This window comes from Diadema antillarum, unplaced genomic scaffold (assembly GCF_040938485.1).
Source record: "Diadema antillarum isolate AM-2024a unplaced genomic scaffold, OU_Dant_1.0 seq00001920_RagTag, whole genome shotgun sequence".
Taxonomy (NCBI): domain Eukaryota; kingdom Metazoa; phylum Echinodermata; class Echinoidea; order Diadematoida; family Diadematidae; genus Diadema; species Diadema antillarum.
In genome coordinates, this window is record NW_027272583.1 from 259,516 (window position 1) to 264,420 (window position 4,905).

The following is a 4,905-nucleotide window of genomic DNA, read 5'->3' on the forward strand; positions in this document are numbered from 1 at the left end:
GTGTGTGTGTGTGTGTGAGGGCATGGGGATGGGAGGGTGGGTGGTATTTATAGTTGAATACATAAACAGACACACAGACAAACAGACACAAATATATTCATATCATGCCGGTAAACAGTATGTAGGGTTCGGTCCCAAAACGAGTTAACTCCATTTTCTTCAAGTTGAAATATTTTCCATGAAAGCTCCCGAAAGATAAAGAAAATAGTAAGAAACTGATATATTTAATCCAAACTTGAAGCACATTCCTCATTATGTTACAAAATAATGGTTGTATCACGAGAAAGCTTTTATCTTACTCTACTTTGATGGTGACTTCAATCTGTGTTAATACAAATGTGACCAAACTCTCAATGTATGTACACAGACACAGACACACACAGACACACCCTCACACAAACACACACACACACACACACACACACACATACACAGAGAAATGAAGAAATAAACTGGTAATGCATTTTTGCCAATAAAGAATGAGTTTATTCGACTCAAATTTTCAGCGGCTCTGCCTTCTTTAAGACTCATGAAGAAGGCTGAGGCCGCTGAAAATTTGAGTCGAATAAACTTATTCTTTATTGTTAAAAATGCATTACCAGTTTTTTTTTTGTGTATATATACATATGTATACAGTGTATATATATATATATATATATATATATGTATATATATATATATATATATTGAAACAAAAAATGGGAAAACTGACCAGAAACAAATGATAAATAGTGAAAAATTTGAGCAAAAAAAAATGGGTTTTCATCGGGATTCGAACCCGATACCTCCGGATTACCAGACCGGTGCTCTACCGACTGAGCTATTGAAAGCCCTGGTCAGAAGTTATAGTGTGTGTATGTGTGCCACACACACACACACACACACACACACACACGCACACATTAACCTGACATAAACCCAAAGGATGTAAATAAACTTTGGAATAAATTTGTTTCTGGTCAGTTTTCCCTTTCTTTGTTTCAATAGTGGGACCCTCCACTTCCATCCTCATCCTTGGTTGACTTGTATTATACGCTTTAATATGTTATTATCAACAAAGATGTAATCGCATCTACTTCTCATTTTCATATTTATGTACCTTGTCAAATTATGTTCTGCAAGTATTACAAATATTTCTTTGTTTATTTGATGGAAGTAAAAATAAAGTTGAATTAAATTGAATTGAATTGAATTGAATATATATTACAAAAAATAAAAAGCTGCATCGCTTCGGTGATCCATTGACTCACATTTTCGGCGTCCTACGCCTTCTTCACCAGTCTTTATGGAAAAAAGTCATACTTTATCGGCCAAAAATGCATTACCAGTTTGTTTCTTTATTTCTTCGATCCCATCGCTGGCGCTGTTACAGTATGGTAACGGTGGTGCTGGCGTACTTCCGTATCCATGTAGACATCTATCTCAAAATTCACCGTACCAAATTGATCATATCAAGCAGAGTCTGAATTTCAGTTACATACAAACAATCAGACGTTTTGAAGCCGTAGTGCTAGATCTACAATCCATTTAGTTTTTGATAGTGGATTTCACCCCAATTTGCTGATCTTTCTATACTTTTCGCAGCTGTGAGCAAGATTGTTGCAATTTTTCTTTGATGTAATTTATCTCGTCACAATTGGAATTTGATTGGAGAATGTAAGGATTGAAATGCTATCAGAAAGAAATTTTGAGACGTGCTCGGTTTGTTCGGTTATTCCTGACTCTGCTAAAAATTTATATATATTTAGGCCTAGTTTTTTCTTTCTGCCAGGGTGTACACGGACTAGTATTCATGAGCGCCCTGTACTTCCTCCTCCTCATCATTATTATTTAACAATTATACCTAATTTAATAACAAAAATTCTCAGTAAAAACATGATTTATTTACCTCGTAACTTGCGCCGAATAAGACTTCAATACAGTGCACTCTAGTAATCTAGACCAGATGTGAAGTTCGCTCAATTCAATGGTCAATGGTAGACTACAACACAAAATGTATTCCGACGAATCCTGATTGCCAAGACTCGAATGGCGTTTTAAAAATGCGATTCTCAAAGAAAACTGCATCATAATACGGAAGAAACTGTAGTTCAGATTGATGAAGATAATAATGCACACAATATCTACCGGGAAAATTGACACTTTCCCTCCGAAATAAGAATGAAATTTAACCGAAATTTGGTGAGAAAAAGACAGTATCACGATCGTGTTCACAACGGAATTATCTTTCGAATGAGGTGTAAATATGCCAAACATAAGATTTTCTTCCGTATTAAGCTTTAAAAAGAACAGTGAGGGGTCTGTTCAACATGGTTTTTTTTTTTGTTCTCTCAGAAAATGTTAACTTATTGTTCGCTTTGTCAAGTCTACCAGTTGCATCAAAATGCATACTCGGTTAAACACTCAGAAACTACTGTATATAATTTTTTGTATTGAATTGAAGACGGATATGATACATCTTTCCTTTCTTCTGCTAGTCTTAAACGCAAAAATCAATGAACAGGGAACACATGCAAGTGTTCTGTGTAATGCATTTATTGTCAGATATCTAGTGCCACCATATTGTAACGGCGACTTGTATTTGTCGAAGATGGGCTGAATATATTTCCTATTCTGTGAAAGTCCCAAAATAAAGTCCCGCTATATGTTGAAGTTTATTGTCAATGGATGCCGAAATTCAGGGAGAAATTACAGTCATCAGGCAGAAATCACGGTTAAAGAAGTTTATTATGGTGAATCACTCGAACACATTTACAGGGATGGATTTTGAGGATGTCTCGCCCGGCATGAGAGGTGCGATGCGGTGAAGGACTTATCTAACTAATACAATAAGCTATCAAGACTGGAGACTGTGTCTAGACTGGTTGACTCTTTATCTCTTTCGTTGGTTACTCTCTCGCTGTTCAAACACAGGTTTCACTCTTCTGTTGACAAATGTTTCACTCCATCTCCTCTCGATAACTTCTTTGAAGCAAGTGAGCAAAATAAGCATAAAGTCTGTCTTATTGTATATACCTCTTTCAAACAAGCTCCTCTTGTTCGAGAGAGATAGAGAGGACCAGTCATGAAGGTCACGAGAAAGATGTTTATCGCGCTGCGGAGTATATAGGAGAAGGACGTCTTTGAGCACATAGATAAAGAGCTCAAAGTCATAGGGAAGGAGAGGATACAAGGACAGGGGAAGGTCAACATTAGAAGCAAGCAGAAAGGGCTGCAGGACAGTGAGAGTTAAGGGCAAAGGGAGCAAGATGAAAAGGCTGAAGGACAGTGAGAGGTAAGGGCGAAGGGTAAGAGCAAGGACAAAGATGAACTTAGGAGAGCAAGGCAGGAGTTCTGAAAGACCAAGCAAAGTCAAATTGAGAAGGGACGGAGCGAAAGTACTGAAGTGAGAACAAGGTAAAAGCGAGGGAAGCACCGAAAGGACATGTGAAAGTCAGAAGAACAAGTGAGCACAAGGTCAAAATGGTAAGAGTATAGAACAGACTTGTGAAGGTCAGACGAACAAAGAGAAAATGAACAAAGAGAGAACTCCGCTGAATGCAAAGCAATTTGAGATTGGACTAACTAAACTAGTAATTTGCAATAGCGTTAGCGAGACATCCTTTACATAGACTAGTACAATAGCCATGAAAGCAATGAAAAACATGTAATGTTATAATACATAAGGTTACATCGAATATCTTAACGAAAATGCATGACAATATCATGAATACTAGACACCGCCACTCATAAGGATGATGAACATTTATAGTTTATGATGCATTCTACATATACCAAGGTGGCGAACACTGATGAGATTCTTAACCCAATGATTTAAGGATATAAAGGCATTATTTACCATTTGAAGATGAAACAAAAACCCAGCTATAGTGCTTCGAAATAGTCCTAAAATGTGAGTTAAGGATAGAAACTACCCATGCAAAAATGTTCAATCAAAACATGTCTAATCAAAACATTAGATTTTATTAAATATACAAATATATAAAAGAATTTTCTAAAGTAAACTGTTTACAACTATGATTTATTGAGAAAGATAGTGATATCTCCTTATATCTCAGGCTTTATTGCATTTTTTAATGGTAGGATGTTATGTGATACAACTGACCTAAACATATCCAGCAAAATAATATGTAATAACTCGAACTTTATTTTATCACTGTTCGAAATGGTAAACAATACCTTTAATCGTATGAAAATGTAATCCCGCTAGCCCACACACACACACACACACACACACACACACATGCACAAACAAAGGATTGGGAAACTTCAATAAGATGCCAATAAATGATCTATTGATACATAACAATTTTCTGTCGACAGTCATCATTCATATTTTATCACGACAGCCTGCGCTTGATATGCCAGCTATTCCGACTTTCGAGGCACTTCCTTGATAATCCCCCTTTCGTCTCCCCATTGACAGCAAATAGGCCTTTAGGGCTACATTTACAGTCTTGAATCGTTGCTTTCCTGTTTGTTTTGTATTTGATTATATATGTGGGTTTTCTTTTTGTCCCATCAGTCCTGTTTGAAGTTAGTTTTGTAAAGAAAGTTGACGTTTTTGGCTTGAAAATCAAATTCTTAAGTTTCTTATATCATAGGCAATGCGTTGAGTCTGGGTTTGCTTAGAATTTGTTGATTACTATTAAAAACAAGTAATTTTCATCTTGTAGGAAAGAAACATATACTCAAGTGTAATTTGAAATTTTCTCATAACATGTCGTATGGAAGAATAAAACCATAAATGAATGAATTGGATAAAATTTACTGAAATCAGTGAGTGTAGACGTAATGATCAAGAATGAAGGGTATAGATGAATATTGATAATACTCTTGGTCAATCACATTCCGCTTCACGACACCCGGCTTGCTGTCAGCTGACCGCCGTGGTTTGGTCACCTG

General features: G+C 36.3%; 1 non-coding gene across 1 annotated transcript; it reads right to left on the minus strand.

Annotated features, from left to right (window-relative positions):
• Window positions 1–757: 757 nt before the first annotated feature.
• Trnat-ggu (transfer RNA threonine (anticodon GGU)) lies at window positions 758–831 on the minus strand. The gene has a single exon. It is a non-coding gene; the product is annotated as a tRNA-Thr (tRNA).
• Between the last annotated feature and the right edge of the window lie 4,074 nt (window positions 832–4,905).